General features: G+C 37.9%; 1 protein-coding gene across 2 annotated transcripts in view; it reads left to right on the top strand.

Annotated features, from left to right (window-relative positions):
* Window positions 1-5,107: 5,107 nt before the first annotated feature.
* Cad99C (cadherin 99C) overlaps window positions 5,108-22,358 on the top strand; it is a 123,172-nt gene continuing 105,921 nt past the window's right edge. For both annotated transcript variants that reach the window (XM_071582635.1, XM_071582638.1), the window contains exon 1: window positions 5,108-5,399. The gene's annotated coding sequence lies outside the window, so the exon portion shown is untranslated. The remainder of the gene's footprint in view (window positions 5,400-22,358) is intronic.

Here is a 22,358-nt window from a genome sequence, read left to right as displayed (position 1 = left end):
GCCTCAAGTCTACGTTTATCAACCTGTTTCAGTGACCACATTTCCACGTCGTACATAACTACGGTCCACATCGAAGTTGTGACGAGTCTTTTCTTAATATCCTTACTCAAAGTCCCTGTCATCAATTCCTTCCTCCTTGAGAAAGTTTTTTTGTGGAAGGCAATTCTTCTCCTTATGTCCCTACTACTTTGACCATGTTGGTCCAAAACACTTCCGAGATACGTACACTATTCTACCTGCTCTAGTTTTAGCCATGCTATTTAAATGTTTAGCTTAGCTTTTGTCACTATGGCAAATCGCATAATCTTTGTTTTATTTATATTGGTTCTCATCCCACATATATCGCATTGAATTTCAAATTCACTCAGCAATGCTGGCAACCTCTTAGCTGAATGACAAACTAGATTTTGGTCATCAGCAAACCTAACTGATTTCACGAATTCCCCGACGACTTTCATTCCAGCCTCCAGTTCTTCCCATGCCTCAGTAATCATTTCCTCCAGCTTTATTTTGAACATCATCGGTGATAATGGACAACCCTGCCTTTCACCTATTCCTAACACTACCCATCCGGACTCCCCGTCTCCCACTTGTAGATGAGCAGTCTTAGATATGTACAGGTTACGATTTAGTCCCTTCAACCTATTCAAATTTTCTGGAATAAACTCATTACCTTTTCCAAATTTACTCTATAAAACGCCTTTTCAAAATCTAAGAAACAGGCAAATACGCAAAAAATAAGGGAAGATCTTTGTTAAGAGTTAGAAATAAGTCGGGTAAGATAATAGCTGAAAGAGAAAATATCCAAGAATGATGGAAGGAATATATATGGAAGAACTCCGCGGTAAAGAACTTTGGCCAGCAAGGTTAGGCATAGAAAGTGAACATGACGTAGATGAAGTTAGCTTGGGTCCTTAGGCATACTCGACGATGAGATAAAAAGGGAATTATGAGAGATGAAATCAAATAAAACCGTGGGGGTAGACAACATTTCTGCATAACTGCTAAAATGTTTAGAAAAATGTGAGAGGAGGAATCTCTATGGACTGATTCATAGCATCCACCGTATAAGGAAGAAATCTGGCCGGAGGACTTATTGAGATCAGTGTTTGTTCCTATTCCGAAAAAGGTAAAGGCTGCATCATGCAAGGACTACAGAACAAAAATTTTGATTTCCCACGCAGCTAAAGTGGTCATCAGGATCATCAATCAAAGGATAGATAGCAAGGCAAATGATTTCTTAGGGGATGATCAGTTTGGGTTTAGGAAGGAGAGAAGCACGCGCGATGCCTTAGCAGTAATGGAATCACTAATCGAGAGGAATATGGAATACAGAAATATAGAAGAAGTCAATGATCACTCGTTCTGTTCAACGTATATGTGGAGGAAATGATTAAAGAAGCATAGGGAGAACGAGAGATAGGAATGAAAGTCAGTGGGGAATTCGAAAAATCAGTTAGGTTTATAATGCTAAGATTTCAGAGTGAAAACATCATTCGCCTTGACCGGAAATCGAACGCGTAATTGCTGAGTGAATTGGAAATTCAGTGCGACGGATATGGGATGAGAATCAATATTAATAAAACAAAGGTTATGCGATTTTCTAGAAAGAAGGCTAAGCCAAACATTAAAATAGGAGGGCAAACACTAGAGCAGGTGGAAGAGTTTACGTATCTCGGAAGTGTTTTGGACCAACACGGTCAAAGTAGCAGGGACGTAAGAAGAAGAATTGCCTTCCACAAAGAAGCTTTCTCAAGAAGGAAGGAATTGATGACAGGGACTTTGAGTACGGATATTAAGAAAAGACTCGTCACAACTTCGATGTGGACCGTAGTTACGTACGACGCGGAAATGTGGTCTAGGAAGATTAGGTACCCGAAAAGTCACGCAGCTTGGGTGAAGCTGAGGGTGCCGAGGGGCGTCACCCGGAATCGAACTCGGGCCTTCCGTTCAGTTCCGAGCCCAACACTCTACTCTTTGGAATCATTACAGTGCTAAGTTGTACTCTAAATTATTATTTATCTTAATAATTAATATCAAATACATTTTTCATTCATGGTCAATTATGCAGTAGCATAGTTATTTTATAATTTACTTTGTCCGTCGTATGCTACAATGGACGTGCCAAATGCTCTCTCTCCTCTAATTAACGATCTTAACTGGGGATTATTTTCGGGGTAAGGCTTGTGTAACGAGTGACCTGAAAAATCATTTCAGAGTTTTTTTCCGACTAGGTTTTATATTCAAAGAAATGTCGTAGATAGAATCACCGTTGCCTCAGATTGGTTAGTCACTTGAAGGGTGATCGAACGAGGAATTATTTTTTGATATTTCCTTTGGGAAGTTGGATATCCATATATTCACGTATTAATACAACAATTTTTCGCACGTTCTAGTTTACATCTTTCTACATATCCCTCACTTTGCAGAAGGAAGTATTGTTTAAGACGCGCGGTTACACCTCAGCTAACTACAAGAAGTCTTAGCAGCCACGAACTATTTCCTATAGTCTTCCGCTAAAACAATATCTCTCTCTTATTGGAATTCGTTGTTTCTTGACCATGCGTGTGTTTTTGGATTTGGTCTCGGGGATTTTTCGTATAGATTTGTAAGAATGCGACTGATTGCTGAAAAATTTCGTCACAAGCCATTCAGTTTATGCCAATTAAAACGTTCGCTTCTCCTCCACACGAGATGCATGGGTATGCCAACAATTTAAATGCAGCATTTCCAAAAAATGTTACAGATCCAATTATAATAAAAGTCTTCCCTTCCTCGGCGTTATTTAGCAAAACGATCTATTTTTCACAGTGAGTACGTACCTGTATGTATCTTACAGTGTTAGCGGCATATGAACAAGAAAACAATTAGAGCGTCAATAGTTTCACCATCTATAGCGTGAGAGATGACTTGTAACGTGATGGTAGCATAAGCACCAAATACAACCGAATGGACGTCAGTTTAATTTTCAGATGACGGCACGAAATCACTTGTTTCACGTTGAATTCGCAGTTCTGTTTTAAATGATAATTTTAATTTAGTGTTTCTTAAATTAAGGTTCATTCTACTACGGCAACGAAAGGACTTTATAGTATGAAATGCTTTTGTTTCATATTCAGATATAGGGGCTAAGGAGGAGCTATTTAGACAACTTGCTGGTATGTTGAAAGGATAATCGAGTGGGCCAATTAATGAACTTTGCTTTCATGTATCACTAATACGCCTTTGATGCTCTGTACTTTACATTAGACCCATGTGCCAGTACCAGTCACCGTTCACAAGAATATAATGGAGCTCTTTTTGAGAGAGTGACAGTTCCTCCAATTGTCTAATATTTAGAGGAGACCATAGAATAGAGATATAAAAGCGTTTTGGGAGCAGATTGCAAGGAAAACGTCGAGGTTCGCGATAAGTTGCAATCGATCTTTCCAGTAGGCTGCTTCTCATTCCAAGAACAATAATATCATTTATAAAATTCCTGGAAGAACAAATGACAATTACATAATTAAGTGCATTATTTTCTTTGGATTGCGGTCTATATGTTATTAAGTGAAATCACCGACGAGACAGTAGGCGTTTGTAACTCCGCAGTGTAAATTTGTAAATTTTAATCGATTTTTTATGGAACTACCAATGTATAATTCAAATCTTGAAATGAATTCAATGAATATGATCACTTACCAAAATTCCAATCATTAAAAATTAGCACAATTAATATAATTCCAATCGATACAAAATCACAATTCTTTGAACACATTTTAACTAACGAGGAGTAATGAATCAATACTGATACTGAACTATATCAATTCTTTCCTTTTAAAATACACCCCTTGAAATTACAGAAATTTGAATTATTATTGAGCTTTTATCAATGGGAGGAATTGAGAGTACCGCTTCCGTCAGTTTGTCTTTAGATGAGTTCCATATCAATGTGCACGTTCAATGAAATCTTAATATAAGTCAGAAGGGTATTTAAATGAGAATGCAAATAAATACACATCTATGCTAATGGTCAAAAGTACTTACATATGTATTTTTGCTAGATTTTTCAGATTTCAGCTCATTGTGCTCCGTTTTGTATCTAGTTACTAAAAGAGCCGCATATCGTATAGCGCGGAAAATCTTTAGAATACTACGACAATATATATAGTTAAGGAAAAAGCTTTCCTCCTTATAAATATGAGACGAATGTCATTTCCCATTATACATGCTAACAATTTGATCGCTCGACTCCCTCCTGGCACCCCTCAAACCCATGCCAGGTTCTGTCCACAGAGATCTTGTGTCCCAGAGTTGGGACTTAGATCGTTAATTCCCCTTAATGACTCTCCGGTCCTAAATTGCAGGTAGCAAGTAACAATTTGGCTCGAAACTGTTGTAGGAACCGTTTCGATTAGAATCGTACATCCAACGTAAAAAATGGTACGTCTGAATGGAATCAAAATATTACTCTAGAAATCTTCAATGTAATTATTGGGGAAACATTGTCTTCGTTTTCTTTTTTTCATATTACTATTAAAAATGGCTCAGAGTAAGCGAACGAATTAACCGACCAAATTTATACGAGTATTATTCATTTCTGTAATTAAACTAGAGTTAGTTCCAGAGTCAATTGCCGGATTGTAGAGGTGGGTAGGATTAATGGACAATGCGCAGAAAAATGGCACAAGTATGAGTGAGGAATAAGTTTTATCGTAAGCAGTTTCTCTTGAGTCCTAACTGAATGAAAGGAAAATAGATGTACCTTAATTTTAGCGGCCAAAAAATATGGTAAGTCTTTTAAGGGAAATCAGCACTCCTCATGCAATAGATACAGGTTATAGCATGCGCAAAAGAACAATTAACTTCCGCTGAAAACTAGCTCTTGAAATTTATATAGTTTTCAATTGTGTTTAGGGACTACCTTTGAATAAATAATGTTTTGAACGTAAATAAAGTTTTTATTTAGATTTATAAAGGACGCCCTTTCGTCCGCTCTCGTCGTGTGTTGAAATACAGGTTTAACTCTACAGATGGCGACAGCGTTGCTTCACCTGTTTCAGATATATGAGGCCAGCGAGGGGACTGCAGGTAGGCGACAGAATAAGACCTTCCAACCTGAGAGAAAGATGTGGCGTTCGTAGGGGCGTATTTGAGTGAGTGACATGGTGGCACCTTGAATTCTTTCCTCATTGGGATATTTCTTCGAGGACGCGTATCGGAGTGATCGCCATCGAAGGCACGGGGTGCGAGTGATTTCAACGGCCGATGATTGCGGGGTGATGCAAATCTTTCGGCATGCGTGACTAACATAGTCAGTGGATTTTCTAGTAAAACTTCATCGCATTCTGCCAAGAAGATGGAGATTGGAATTTTGTCGGCCTAAACTGATTTTTGGAGGGAGCTATTCGTGATTATAAGTGAGTACAACAAGAGTCTTAAGGTGCGGTGAACGCACTTTCTACTCTGTTTTAGTAAAATTGAGATGTGTGAAGATATAGAGTATTTTATCTGCCATATAAACACTTACTAGTCGTGGCCTCCTCAGTAGGCATGCTCCATTTTTGTAAAAACAATATCACAGAATACCGTACCTAGGCTTTAAAAGCTTATACAAGCATTTACGCATTACTTCCATTTGTTTAAATTGCCGGTAATATTTAAATAAAAGCACTCTAATCGTCAGCAATTACTTATTTTTTATGTATTGATTTATTTAAGAATTTTTTAATAATAACTTAAGTTTTTTTTTAAATGACTTAAATTCAATAGCAATTAGAATCCGAATCGTTATCTTAGAACCTCACCGTTGGAGGCTTATTTGTATGCCACGTTTATGGTGTGAACACTTTCCAATTTTTAGAAGATTCCAATCGATATATCGAAGTTACCTTTTAATATCCATTCTTGTGTTAAACCCAACTTTTTAAAAATACCTTCTACTTTATCCATTAAAATGTAAGAAGTTGCATTTACAAAATACTATTACTTTTAGATGCTTCCTGCGGCTTTTCTCGCTGAGAATTTTCAGTAAAATTCAGTAGAACTCAGGAAAAAGTTAAATAATGAAATGCAATTATGCCTTCCCCGTAAATTACCGAGTATATTAACCATTAATCATATTTGGTAGTTGCCTAAGAATGTTTGTCGGTAAATGGTTCGTTGGTTGTTCAAAAATAATTTCCTATTAGTTCCACATTGATGTAATTTTCTTTATTTTAAATATATTTTTTCTAGTCCACGTGATTGTTTTATCTGGCGAAACCATATTCTCCCGTTGGCTGTTCTGTAGAATGTCTTACCACTTATATACCATTTTTATCACTAAAACTCATAAATTTTAAAATAAAATATGAATATACAATGAGGCACAATACTAAATATTTTTATATGTCTTGCATGGAATTTTAATTCGTACACAATTTGGAGAAAATGAAATATTGTTCATAACCGTTATTCTGTCGTCAACTAATGAATCCCTGATGTGTTTATCATAACCTTGATATTTATACGAAGATATTCTGTGTGACAGACCTTCAGTTAAAGATGAAGGACAAAAATGAAGACAAATGAGTGCTGGAAAGATAGAATATCGCATTCGACTTGGTCAGAAGCACACTAATATTTGATCTCCCAAGATAGATTTCGACTGATGAGTGAGGTAAATGAATGAGCCGGATGATTTTCCTAGCCCGAGCTCACCTCGTTTCTAAATGCAAGAACATTCACAATGCAACAGAGCCTGATTGTTCTAATGTTTAATGAATGATCTAGCATTTTTTTCTCAGATTGAATAAAATAAATGCTATTCCCTTCCAAGCCTGACATATTTCTGCAAGATAACTAAAATGGATTATTAAATCTAAATATAGTCTTATAGTACATGCATGCTTTATGCATTTCAGTAATTTTGTAGGGACTTTATCTGTTTCTAGAAATGACCACTTATTGGTCCCAATTTTTAAATTATGGCAAAGTATGTCGTAATTTTGTGGCAGATGTCCCTGGGTGGTTCCAATAGCAAAGGGTATTGCCGATACCGTCACTCTTCATCGGTGAGGTAAATAACTTTCCTATGGAATTTGTTCTCATATAGATTAATATTCGCGTGAAATCATTCTGCTATTCGATAGCTAGCATTGAGTTTCGACAGATCCAAAACTCGCTTAGATAGTTCCACGGGGGCTGCGGCAACTCAGCTAATGGAGACCCCCACCCAAAATCCTTCAAGCCACTCCTGCCCGACGAGCCCATGTCGCAACTATTTTTTTACTACTTGCTGCCCCCCTCGGCAGTTCGCAACCTTGGATCATACCATGAAACTTGCGCGTGAAATGCACGCTCATCATGGATGTTAGGGTTCTGCTACCATGACTACGTGAGCCTCGTGGGCCGCAGAAATATATTTCAATAATTCCAAAATGATGATCAAATGCAAGGACACACAAATGTGACTATTTAGACCGAGCAAATATTCCGCCAAATTTCCTCACCCATTTGGGGTTGAGGATTCCATGTTTCTGACGTCAGTGTTCAGGAAAGCAGTACGGCAGCAACGGTACATTAGAAAGGTGCTATGTCGTCATGAATTTCCTGAGACTCTCGTAATTATTTGATTTATTAGAGATTTACTAGGTTGGGAGGACTGAATTATTTCACTATCAGCTTTTGAAAAGTCTCTCATATACCATTATTTTGTATCCACTCAACAGGGCTCCGTTTACGAAGAAACAATATGCGTTTTTATCCCTCTGGTGCGTGTCTATTAATATATCTGCTTGGAGGTTTTATGATCGGCAATAATAATGTATAATTTTTTTGCCTGTTAGGGTAACTAATATGATCACATCGCAAGTCTTCTTTATAACGATTGTGATGTCTAGGAACTCCTTACTTGATATGAAAACAGAAAACCGTTAAATTACAATGGCATAATACCTGTCAACTACCGCTGGCATTTTGGACTATTATCCAGGAATATAAAAAAATACCAACTTTCAATGGATTATTGACATCAAACTAATTTCTTCTTGTAAAATCTCACCGCAATGAAGTTTCACGGCACGAACATACGTGCCTAGCACCAGCATAAAGGCGAATAAATTTCTTTGTGAATTATTAATTTCAGGCAGTAAATAATAAAATTTTATTATATGAACAGCAAGATTCCAAAGTAGAAGAAAAATGAGATTTCACACTATCTAAATAGTTCATTTACAATTTTCCAAATTAATGATTGAGAGACGTTCAGATTTTTCAGACACAATGTATAATTAAAGAAGAAATTGCTTAACTTCCCCCTCAATGTGCATCTTACGTTAAACTCATATCTTAAGCGCAACATACAATACAGATTCAGGTGTAATGTTGTGAAACCGTCCCGTAATAGCTTAAACAAATACTTGCAATTTTCAAAGTAGAAAACTGCAAGTATTTTTGTTTCTCATCGTTTAACTTTAATGTTCTCCACCTATGCTTCGAAATATACGGTACTAAGTCAATATAAATGTTCAGTATTTCTGAAAAGTTTTAGTTTATTATTTAGGCACAAGCTTCCATTCAGTACTCATATTTTTCACTTAAGGAAAGTAACGGTTGGTTGAACGTTAATTATTTTTACATGCGTGTGTGATATAGCAAACAAGCTATCGTGTTGCTGCTATGTCTACAAATGAACTTGATATTTCGTTCTTCAAATAGTAACTAAAAAGAAGAGTACTAATGTTGTTCTTATTGTGTTTATATGAGGCGGACCATGCGCAAGGATATTATTATTATAAAAAATACACATGTGCTGATAGACATTGTCAGGTGGCACACAAGTCCCAAATAATCGCAAAAGATAATACATAAAACCAGACTTCAAAACACAAATCTCTTTAACAAAACAAGTGAATCCCCATCCCATTTACAACCATTAATCAGCAAGAAAAAAAAAAGATAAATTAAAAAAGAAAAAATTAAGCTATTACATATAATACAATACACCACACATCAATCAAATTATTACATATATGCCTTACATCTATTCTTAAAAGTATACACTCTGTTAGGAAAGGGCTCGAATATTTTTGCAGGTAAGGTTTTCCACTCAACAATTGTTCTATTTAGAAAAGAAAATTTTTTTTTATTTGTTCTCTGTGCCCGGCATTTTACCTTAAATTTGTGATCATTTCTGCCTATAAAATTTGGGTTCCCCGCCTCTTTCCTAAGATCTGACCAAGCTTTCTCCCACTTCAGAATACGGAACATTCCACAAAGTCTGCTTACTTTCCTCCTAGTTTCTAGAGGTTCCCAGCCCAGCGTTTCTAGCATGTCAGACACAGTCTCCATCCTCCTATGCTTCCCCAGTACATATCGGGCAGCCTTTCTTTGCACCTTTTCCAGTTTTTTAATATGACCTTCTTCATGAGGGTCCCATACGAGCATGTACAACACACACACAGATTTATATATATATATATATATATATATATATATATATATGTATATATATGTATATATATGTATATACATATATATATATATATATATATATATATATATATATATATATATATATATATATATATATATATATATATATATGTATATACATATATATATATATATATATATATATATATATGTATATATATAAATAAATAAATAAATAAATAAATAAATATATATATATATATATTAGATTAGATAATTACCCGTTAAGGTAGGTTTTTGGATGGGCACAGCTACTAAATAAATATTTGTGACTTCTAACAAAACACAAAATCCAGCATCCTACTCTACATCAGGTCCCTCTTCATCTCTGAGTACTTTCTTCCTCCCTTCATCCCGTCCAACATCCCTATCCTGTTCCTTCCCTTTCCTCGTTTGCCCAACATTCTCCCATCAATTACAGTCTTCAACATCCCACTGCCGGTCAATACCCCCTTCATCCACTTTTCCTGCCTCCATGGGATTTCTCCCAACAAACACTTCTCTTCACCCACCATACCAAGTAATTCCTCATTTGTTTTCTTCTCTGTCCATTTCACCTTCCCCATTCTTCTCCACACGCACGTTTCAAAACCCTCCAGTCTACGTCTATCCTCCTGCTTCAATGACCACGTTTCCGCACCGTACATACTGTAGCTACGCTCCATACCAAAGTTTTTACGGGTCTTTTCTTAATATCCTTACTCAACGTCCCTGTCATCAACTTCCTCCTCCTTCTGAAAGACTCTTTTCGTATCGCAATTCTTCTCCTTACGTCCCTACTACTTTGACCATGTTGGTCCAAAACACTTCCGAGATTCGTAAACTGTTCTACCTGCTCTAGTTTAGCCCTCCTATTTTAATGTTTAGCTTAGCCTTTTTCTTTCTAGAGAATCGCATAACCTTTGTTTTATTAATATTGATTTTCATCCCATACCTGTCGCACTGAATTTCCAATTCACTCAGCAATGCTTGCAACCCCTTGGCTGACTGACAAACTAAAGCTTGGTCATCAGCGAGCCTAACTGATTTTACGAATTCCCCGCCCACTTTCATTCCTACCTCCAGCTCTTCCCATGAATCTTTAATCATTTCCTCCACATACACGTTGAACAACAACGGCGACATTGGGCAACCCTGCCTTTCACCCCTTCCTAACACTGCCCATCCGGACTTCCCGTTTCCCACCCGCACCTGAGCAGTCTAAGACATGTACAGGTTGCGGATTAGCCTCCTTTCCCTCCAATCTATTCCTACTTTTTTCAATATACTCATTTGTTTTTCCCAATTCACTCTGTCAAACGCTTTTTCGAAATCTACGAAACAGGCAAATACCTCCTGGTTGTATTCTATATTCCTCTCGATTAATAATCTCATTACTGCAATGGCATCACGCGTACCTCTCCCCTTCCTAAACCCAAACTGATCATCCCCTAAGTAATCATCTGCCCTACTCTCTATCCTTTTGTTTATGATCCTTAGAACAACTTTAGCTGCGTTGGATATCAAACTTATCGTCCTGTAGTCCTCACATGACGTGGCCTTCACCTTTTTCGGAATGGGAACTAAAACTGATCTCGCAAAGTCTTCCGGCCAGATTCCCTCCTCATAAATACTACGGATCAGCCCATACAGCCTCTTCCTCCCACATTTTCCTAAGAATTTTAAAAGTTCCACGGGAATGTTATCCACCCCCACGGCCTTATTCAGTTTCATCTCCCTTAATGCCCTTTCATCTCATCGTCGAGTATGCCTGGACCTAAGCTATCTTCCTCTACGTCATGTTCCTTTCCTATGTCTAACTTTGTTCTAGCTGATAGTAACTCTAGCTGATACCTCTCTGAGTCACCTGGCATTTTCCATGTATATCTGCGTCTTTTGTGGTGTCTAAACCAAGTAAGTGTTGGTGATGACTAACCCCTGTCTCCTGCAGAACTCAACTGGTTTCTCCCCGCGGTCATTCCTCGTGCCTAAACCGTAGTCCCCCACCTCATCACCATCTCTTCCCTTGCCTACCATCGCATTCCAATCCCCCATCAATATCAAATGTTTCCCTGCAGGAACACACGCGATTATGTCCTCTAACTGATCGTATATCCTATCGACCTCTTCTTCCTTATGGTTTCTCGGTGGCACGTATACCTGAATAATAACCAAGTTCGTCGGTTCTGCTTTTATCTCCACTAGTAGTATTCTATCCCTAACCTGCTCTATGTTGACTACGCTTCTTCCAACCTCTTCATTTAATGCTATGGCAACCCCTCGTTGGCTCTCGTCCCCGCCTCTGTATATTATTCTATAATTCTATAATATTCTATAATTATCACTCCAATATATATATATATATACCTTGATCAAAAAGTTCCCGGAATAACCACCGTGTGGCGCTCCCATCGTTCCGATTTGAGTTCTGTTTTTTTTGTTAAATTGGTACATCTGTTGTTGATATTCCCTTTAAATCTTAGTGTCATAACTTGACATTTGCAAAAGTTACGTAGCCAAGAGTACATCTATCTCTGTGTGTGTTGGCGATTTTTTACAATTTCAGAAATGGATTTAAATTTGCAACAACGAACTTGTATTAAATTTTGCGTAAAAAACGGATTTAGTGGCGCACGAACGTTGGAAATGTTGGAAAAGTGTTTCGGCAACGATTCTCTAAAAAAAACGGTCGTTTACCAGTGGCACGAGCGGTTCAGAAGTGGTCGTGAGTCAATCGAAGATGATGAACGCAGTGGCAGACCATCGACATCGAAAGTCGGTGAAAAAATTGATAAAGTAAAAGAAATGTTGGTCAATAACCGCAAATTAACCATCAGAGAAATAGCGGAGGACTTGAACATTGCCTATGGATCCGCCCAAGACATTGTGGTTAATGATTTGGGTTTCCGTCGTGTAGCAGCAAAGTTGGTGCCAAAAGACCTCAATTCATGCAAAAAAGAGACCGTGTTGACGTCGCAAAAGACATGATTTGCGAGGCTGAATCCGATCCCACATTCATCAAAAGGATCATTACTGGAGACGAGACGTGGGTTTATGAGTACGACACGCAATCCAGACATCAGGCAAGTGAATGGCGTTCACCAAATGAGCCGAGACCAAAAAAACCACGTCGTTTTCAGTCAAAAAAGAAGGCAATGCTGACGGTTTTCATGGATTACAACGGTGTAGTGCATCATGAATTTTTGCCAGAAGGCCAGACAGTAAACAAAGAGTATTATTTGGGCGTTATGAGACGTTTGCGTGAAGCAATTCGCCGAAAGAGACCAGAAATGTGGGCAGAAAACTCGTGGATTTTGCACCATGATAACGCACCGTCGCACAGTGCTATCATTATTCGTAATTTTTTGACGAAAAATGCAACAAATACCATCCAACAGCCACCGAATTCACCTGATTTGGCTCCCTGTGACTTCTTTCTGTTCAATCGAGTTAAAAAACCATTACGGGGAACGCGTTTTAGCAGCCGAGAGGAAGTAATGGAAAAATCGCAGGAAGCACTGATGGACATACCGAAAACCGACCGTAACTTTTGCAAATGTCAAGTTATGACACTAAGATTTAAAGGGAATATCAACAACAGATGTACCAATTTAACAAAAAAAACAGAACTCAAATCGGAACGATGGGAGCGCCACACGGTGGTTATTCCGGGAACTTTTTGATCAAGGTATATATATATATATATATATATATATATATATATATATATATATACACATACATAAACCATAAACGCAGTAATCATCCCGAAGGTCGGTTTGGGAGGTGATGGTAGAGTTCACCCAGTACTAAGCCCAAGGGCGTGTGAAATTCACACATCAGGGTAGGGGGGCCAGTTCCTTACCCGTTGCTGGTTATGGTTTCCCAGGGAGCTTTGGTTCCCGAAAAAAATATATGTGTGCGCGTGTTTGTGTATATATATATATATATATATATATATATATACACACACACGTATAACTCAGGGTTCAAGAGTGAAAAACAAACGAACATCTGGGATATGATTTCAACTTCTCTTTCTAGTTTTAAACTTACCTTTTCAGCAATGGTGGACCAATTGTTCAGTGCACTTTGCTCCTTTCTCTTGACCCTTGTTATTATTTTGCAATTTTCAATGAACGTCCACGGTGGTCCCTACCCATTGGACCATTTTCTCATTTTCTATGCATATATATATCAGCAGCATGTTAGGACTTTCCTTATATGCTGCCGATTACAACGTATAGCTATTTGTTTTGTCTTACTCGTATATTATATTGATTTATTTACTTAATAGCATTGAATACAAATAATTAACCAAAGGCAAATATATCGCTGGCTAATTAATATTTGAAAAACTAAAATGCATAATGAATTTAAGAAAAGAATATAATGTTTGACGTAAATAAAGCCAAGCCATAAAGTAAATTGGATTACAGCGTGTCAATATTTTTGGTATACACGTACAGAACGTAGATCAGATTTTGCTCCATGGATAAATAAGTTCAGCTTAAGTATGACGCTCTTTATATTATTTGACAGATTTTTTTCCTTTCTGGCATCTGATCTTACAATGAGTCCAGAGAAACATTCCTTTTATTGTGAACATTCCCTCTCTTAGCCTCAGAGGTAAGCAGACGATGTAAAAAATATCAGCCTATCTTCAACGCTGCAATGCGCCGTCCTACTTCCAGACGATTTACCCGAGTGACGGCATCATACAAGTACAGTTTATGGTGTTGATTATTCAGTTGTCAACTTTCGATTATGGTTTGATTACACTCATCCAATGTTTTGAAGATTACCAACAACACAGATGGTAGGGCAAATTTTTTATATTTTTTTGGATTGAGGAGGTTGCTAACAGTGATTTGAGATGAAATAATTCCGTAAAAATGGCTAGTTAGATAGGGTGCGACGCAATGATACCACCTGAATGGATAACTTAGGAATCATTAAGGAGAGTAAAATGGATCTCCTCGACAGTTTTCTTTTGCATATCGGTACGAATCAAACCCTTATAATAATTTAAATTAGTGATTTTCAATGTTGTTTATGAACGGATAACAATTAAAATATTTGCCTGAAATTTTAATTTTCTACCTCGCCTAAGGAAAAGTGTTACGCTTTCTTCTTTCCAAAAAGCATACCACCAAACATCACCATGAGATATTTACCACCCTTGCTGGACTATATATGTTAGTCCATATTTAAATGGCATATTATACATTTCGACAGAATTCTGGTATTGTGGTTGAATTGCGCACGTAACATAGTTTCACTTCGGTGGTCATAATTTCAAAATGATAATTTCTAAATTCAAGGGAGGGGTCTAGCCCCACAACATAAAATTTTCACTCGCCGTTGGTCTTAGTCCTGGGTGAATTGAAGAATAACCTATCAAACCGACATCTGGTTTGATAACTGTGTAAATGGTTTCTTTTTAATTTCTAAATGGTTTAAAAATTTAGGACAGGTTGGTAACCTTAGACGAAAATGTCAATATTAACTCGTGTTACACACACTTTGCATTCCTTCAACTTTCGTTAATTTTGGGATGGGGTATTTGAAAAATCAGAAGTTAACTTTGAGGGCTAGTGAAACGGTTTAGAGGACTTTTAAATCCAAATTTTCTTTTACTCTGGAGGCAATAATGAAGTAGAGTATATAAATTTTGCCTCACAATTTTGACCTAGGACCGATTGCTGTCCCTGGCCAATTCGAATATTTTGTTCAAATTACAGAAAATATGAATTTTGAAACAAATCACTGTATGAATAAGTATGTCATGGTCATGAAAGTGTGACCATACAATCCTATGGATTTTTCATTGTTTACAATAAAAATTTATTGCTTTTCTTACTTAATTTATCTTGTCTTATTGCAAGTGAGTGCATTATTAAACAGCCAGACCTGAGAAAAAACAGTGAATATCCCAGTCAGTGCTGACCAAGGGCGAATTTCATTTCATTTATTACTCGTTTTCAAACTTAACATTAAACGCATGTGCACATTGAAATGCGTTTATTGCAGCACTAAAAATAAGGTATGGGCAAACACGTGTATTTATCCAGTTGGATTATAGTACCATATCCTTGAATGATCACGAGATAGAAATAATTGTAAAATAAAATGTGTTAAATTATTTATTTAATCGTGATATATGAGAAAAATTAATTATCTAGTTATTGCAATTTTAAATATTTGAGACGAAATGACTATGGATTAATTGTATTCTTATTTGCTTTCTTACCATTTAATGAGTTCCATTGTTTAAAAAACTGTTTCATGAACAATTGCTATGTCACATGATACAACACGCATTTTACCAAGCTAATGAAAGATGCCTAATGCTCTTGATAAACAAAAAAGTTATATTAAATCAACAGAAATTTAAATTAGCAGAAATAATAAATCTTTATTGTGGAAGTGTTAAGTTTCTTTTTACCCTCATAATGCTCTTGAGTAAATTTCTAAAAAATTCAGATTTGATTAGTCAGGTACATCACGCAATAGATTCTCGGTCCACCCGCTAGCGGGTGGACCGAGAATCGCGTCGAGTGTCACAACCATTAATTTTTCTAGCTCAGCTTCCACCGTCACTCGCAAAACTCCATATTACATGATATTTCCAGCAGATTGCAATTTCTGTAATTACATGGAATACTGACGATTACTTCTTTGTTTATGCAAGGAAGTTGGATTACATGGAAGAGAAATTGCGAAAGGAAGTATTGATACGCTACGTTCCTGTGAAGTGTGCTTGAGTAACGGCAGGGGCTACTGGAGTAACAGTTTGGAGAGAATTGTATCGTAGAGGGAAGGAGATTTGACTCGGCATTTTGATATTTTATTGATCTGAGGTTAATTTTTTATTCCACCGACTGTTGTTTAAATATATTAAGATATTTTGACGTTTCCAGACAACCATTTGACCCTGCGGATTTCTGCGCGATACGAGCATCAACACATTTTGTTCCACGTTGTTTCTGTATTAAGATATTTTTATGCTCAGGTATCTTTGTTTTATCTCCCCTTCACGCCGCTATCTTACTTTGCCTTTTTCTTTCCTTCCCTGTTTACTCCACACTCTTACTGCCCTCACAGGCAACAACCACCGAAATCTTCCATCATTGCTTCTACATAACTCCATTCTCCTCATTTACTCTTTCTGCCTTGAATTGTCTTCAACCGCTTCTTATATTCAGCATTACATCGTTGTTTGTATTATTTTCCTTGAAGTTCTCTCTCTATTCCTTTCCGCACGGAAATCTCAGAAGCCACCAAACCGACGCTCATCCGATTGCCTCAAAAACTAAACTTTGCAATCAAACAATGCTTTATTCGGTTGAGTAATTACTAATGATTTCTCTACGTCTTTACTTACGGTCCTGGAATTTTCTTATCGTTGTAAATACTTTCATTGCTTACGAAAAACTACTTTTAATATTTTCCCCCTTCTACATATATCGTAATACTACTCATTTTTGTCCATAGGAATTTTCAAATACTTGTAATCCCTCATAGCTTTAAAAAGGTCATAGTAATTTAACTTATGGCCCTCAATGTTTAAAATTTTTCCTGCTTGGCTCTTTTTCGTGTTTGGATTAGAAATTGTGTAACTAACCATAACGACTAATCGGAAGTCCAACTATGCCTTTTGGTAAATGTCCTACCTTAAAAATGTTACAATCCAGCCAAAAACTTGCCCTTTAATTTTCCCCTGAATCGATACCGGCCACATTAACAACGTCAGCGCCAAATTCTCTACCTTTACCTTAGCTTAGCTAGGTGCTTTGTGGAGGGCACTTTGAGTGAGTACGCCGTCCGTCGGATGGGACGTTAAGCTGTTGACCCCTTGGCGCCTTTCGTTAAGAGTAGGTTAGTGCCGACGCCGGGTTTCTCTCCACCCTTCATCCTTTCCTGTCCATCCCCTATGGCGCAAATGACCTCAGCTGTCGGTCGCCTCCCCTAAATACTACTACTATATTCATTCTTGCAGCTAGCTTAACAACGAGATAATTTTTTCCGCAAAGAATTCTTCCACTTTCTCTGAATCGCTTTAGGCTGCATCAATAAATTTTTCTGAGCAAGGTTTGAATAAAAAGTATCGGGAAAAGTTTATCAGAAAAAATAGATTCATTTCAGATATTGCTATGATGCCTTAAAATTCTTCAAACTACATCTCTTGAGCGTCGACATACTTATGACAGCGGCTTTTCCACGACTCGAAGGCTCCTTGGTAGGCGGATTCCGGAAGGTCCTTAAGGGTACCTGTGCAAGCTTCTTTGTGTACACTTAGGGTGGTGTCCTTTGAGAGAGGATCTCTCTTTTGGGTATAGGAAATAGTCTTCTGGTGTCAAATTGGGACTGTAAGGGGGTTAGGAAATCGTCGCGATGTCGTCTTTCTTCAGGTAGTCGGATACCTTGGAGCACGTGCGGCTGGGTGCCTTCAGGACGAGTTTAGATCGATCTTTCGCATCGCCAAATTTTCAGTGAAAATGGTGTGCACTGTCATCTTATCAATGCCAATACAATCTGCGATCAAGCACACATTTAACCAACGGTCTGAATTCAGCACTTCACTTGCGATTTGCACGTTGCCGTCGGTTCTTGACGTCGGCCATCCAGCGCGGGGCTCGTCCTCCACAATCTCTCGGCCATCTTTGAAGAGCTTGTGCCACTTAAAACTGTAGTTTGTGACATGCTTTCATCCTTGAACCATTGGTGAATCATGCCTAACGTCTCCGAACCCGATTTCCCCAGTCCACCAGAAAGTTTCGTGTACCGGCGTACCGCTGTTCAATCGGTCCCTGCATTTTGTGCTTGCACCGAGTCACTAGACAGGGGTCCACTAAACACGCGATCTAGCCTGAAAGAACGCTCGCAGGAGATTGGCGCGTCTTGAAGGGAAGACCCCCAACCACCGAGCCTGCGCGTTGTGACTTACAGTCATGTCAGGAAAAATTGTTCCCGATACGTTTTATACAAACCTCGTATCATTCTGGTAGCTTGTATCCTTTTTCAACGCCCGTGGTGTGGTTTTAACTACAAGCAAGTTCTTAATCATCCGACGAAATTCCACGGATTTCCAACCACGATTACTTCTAAACCCTACACCATGGGGCAATGAAAGCAACTTCCAATCGGCCTTATTTCAGGAGTTATCTTTTAAATACAAGTTGCATATCTTATTGACTTAGCAAATACCCTTTATTTTTGGAAAATACCCGAAGGGAGACAATGTCGAAAATATTTTTCCATGATTTGATATTCGAACGTAAGAAACGAGCCCAATTGTTTTATCCATAACCGAGGATCATGACTCTTCGCTGTGCCAAAATATTGACATTCACAGTTACGATGCCAATAAAACTTTAGCCTGGAATCTTAAATATTGTCAGAGATTTTACCTGGGTTCGCTTTCAAATTTTATGATTTTTTGTAAAATCATAATTACATAAGTTGAATGCTTAATTGCGCGTCGCACAATTTAATGCGAACACTCTGGCACGGTCGCCACCTGCTAGGTAGTGAATGCTTGCCAAATTCAATTCAATGCAACACGCTGGCCTATTGTGAACGCCTGGGCACACTGGCTTGATTATGAACACTCAGTCCCGCCGCGACCGTCCCTTTACTGAGTCTCCTAGTGCGCTAGTCGTTGAGACGCCATGACTGAAAATTGTACTAAAGCCATCTTATTTTCTCCATTGCAGTATATATTAAAGTATTGGGAAAGAGATCCATAAATATGAACAGCGTTGTCCTTGTCTTAAAGCGTTGCTAGAAGAATTTCGGCTGGCTCTTTATTACCCGAAGCGACCAAACTAAGGACGCATGTGAACGTACATCATATAGCACCCTCAACGAGACATGTGTCTGGCTACTTATTGAATCTACGTTCATTTCCTCGAGAAAAGCTTTGGATAGAAAGTTTTTTTTCGCTGAGGCAATTATATTATTTGACCCTTCAATAACTGACTAAATATCGTTGTAATAGTTGGTGTTGTTATCATCTAACGTTTGACTCCCGTGGGTGCGCGAATCTTTCTTGTGCTCGTAATAACTACCGGCATGAAGGTACATTTTTGCCTCCTCTTACTAGTAGACGCCAGGATGCATCGCACCATAAAGTATGCCTCTCGGGCTTCACCACTGGGGCATTCTTTCTGCCGCATGTAAGGCTGTGCGATATTTCGATGCATCGAATGCAATGCGAGACATGCAGGCATAGTGATTTCATGCCACCCACCTATGTGATTTATTTCATTCCGAATGCGATATTGTTATGCAAATTTGGCTATTTTGATATCCATTTTCCACTATCGACCACCTATGAAAAATCGTATCATATACACGGTAACAGGGTAGTGAGGAGAGCCAATCGACATACCGTGCATGTGTCCTCAACGTCGCATTCCTATCTGTGAACGCAATACGTGAAGGGAATCCGCTATGCGATGTCGTATAATAACAATGACACTGATGAGATGTCCAGCTTCGAGCATGACGCAACTCATGCCAATCAGCGCACTCTGGCCCTTTAATATGCATTCCCTCCAGACACGTCACTTCGTATCGTATGCAAAAAAGGCGTATTAATCACTTTCCAGGTTATTTTGATAGTTGAGGGTAGAGCTTACCTAATGCTAAATATAAACAGCCTGTAAAATTCATTTAACGGGGAAAGAGGGACGATTAATTTCCCTGTCCCGCCTGTAGTGTCTCTAGGAAGAGTTGGTACCCGAAAATCACACCGATTGATTGGAGCTGTGGGTACCCAAAGGCGTCGCCCCAAATCCAACCCGGGCCTCTCAGTCAGTCGCCAAGCGTTCTACCCACTGACCCATTATTTTCCACTCCATCTAATATGACCGAGAAATCTTTTTGCATGAAAATAAAATTAATATATGATATGCTCAGAAACTATGAGTATAATCTAAACACGCGTGTACCATCAAGATACGGAGGCATTTCAAAACGCGGTAGACATCAACCATATAGGCCATATGACAACTGCCTTCGAACTGTCAACATTGGTGTACGAACCTCCTTGACGGAAGAAATTTCGTGAAAAACAATAGGTACTCTCCTCTCTGGTACTCAAGGCCTCCTGCGAGTGCCTTGGAATATTTAAGAGCAGGATTGTGATAGCACAAGCGCACGAGTTGCATTTCACCTGCGCATTATCGTAATTCATGTGGAATTCGAACTTGGCCGCTAGCTTGAAAATTTCTTAATGAGAGATGAGTTTCGTAATTATATTATACAAGCAGTACTCAGCAGTTTCCTAGCTGCAGATGGTAAAACTTAACTCTAGGCACCACCTCATATGTTATATGACGCGGGGCTGTTTATTATTTTTGGAATGATTATGAACTAAAACTAAAGAAATAGTATCATCTACCCAAGAAAGAACGTTTTGAAGAGTAAATCGGGATTTGTTTCTGCGAAGAATGAGCAATATCTGAAAAGAACCGTTGAAGGACAGTTTCAAAATTCGCTCAGAGGTTTTGGAGAGTGTTGTAGAAATATATTAAAAGTCATAGATCTTCAGCGTCCACTTCGTATTATCATGTCAATTCTTGTCGCTGTAAAAGACGGTGAGAAGAAAAATTAATATATTTTGGACTTCTTACTGCCACGTAAATAGAAAACAATCGCAAGGAAGCCGATTAGCTCACGGATGATGTGAGCAGAATTTACGAATAATTTCTTGGAGAGCTTACCACAAGTATGCCGTAACTATGAACTCTTGGCACAATAATGATTTCCTGGAGTAAATTTTTGGCTAGTTTTCGCGGAATTATGGACAAAATAGGTAGCGTTAATACCAGAAAAGTACTCAGTTCATTATGAGTCTCTTTTATTTTTTTACCTTTCGTGGCGAAGACATGTTACAAGAATGCATGGTACCGCCTTCAAGAAATTTGGATTTATAAGATGAATTTGAAGTAAAAACAATTAAAAAGTAAATTCTGCTCGTATTTCAATTACACAGGCACAAATTAAGATAGACAGGAGGATTAATTAATGAACTTAAATTGGAAAAAAGATCCGTCACATTTGTGAAATATTTGTACGAGAAGAAAGTGTATGTGGTGGGGTTATTGGAAGAACAAAGATGAGATTCCTTTCAGATAGAGAAGAGAGCGAGCGAAGGGGAGATTGGTGCATTTAATTCGAGTTCACTTCTTACAGAGAGGGAAAGAATAAGTCCGCACATTTGATGGACAGGAATAAACGCCTAATGCAATCAAAGGGATAATTATAGCACTGGTAGATTCCAATAATTTTACCTCCCTAATATAATTCGCAATCACAAACGAAGCTCTAAAAACAAAAATAACACACAGAACGAAAGAATTAGTTGCCATCTACCGCTTCCTTTTGTGGATGGCAAATTTTTATTCAAAACTTTAAATTGTAAAGATAGTATTTTGCAACAGGCCCTCATGACGTAGTTATAGATGCAGCAAGATTTCAATTAGACTTTGTTTTCCTTCGCTCAGGATGTGATACGCTACTTGTTCGTCATACCAGAAGTACGGATATAGGAAAGGGGAAGAAAACTGACGTGAAGGTCTGAAGCCCAGGAATCTCTATTTTTGTGTATATTTTTTCTGCTCACGATTTATTAAAAACTGACTTCTATTTATCCACTAAACAGAATATGTGGTTAGACCAATGATTGGCCGTTTCAATGGTTTCTAAAGAATATATTGGTTGCACAAAATATTATTTAGAGCTGTAAAATACTTCAACTTACCAATAGTCACGTCAATGAAATGGCATTCATTGTATAAAAATATTTTTTAAATGTTTTAAAAAATTATTAAATTGTTTTTAACTTTAAAATTTCCATTGAGGCCTCATTTGGGTTGTATAATCCGCAAATTGAAATAATAGGGTGTATTCTT

Source organism: Hetaerina americana, unplaced genomic scaffold, assembly GCF_022747635.1.
Source record: "Hetaerina americana unplaced genomic scaffold, ioHetAmer1.1.p SCAF_12, whole genome shotgun sequence".
Taxonomy (NCBI): Eukaryota; Metazoa; Arthropoda; class Insecta; order Odonata; family Calopterygidae; genus Hetaerina; species Hetaerina americana.
Note: the sequence above shows the minus strand (reverse complement) of the source record. Positions and strands in the feature narration are given on the sequence as shown.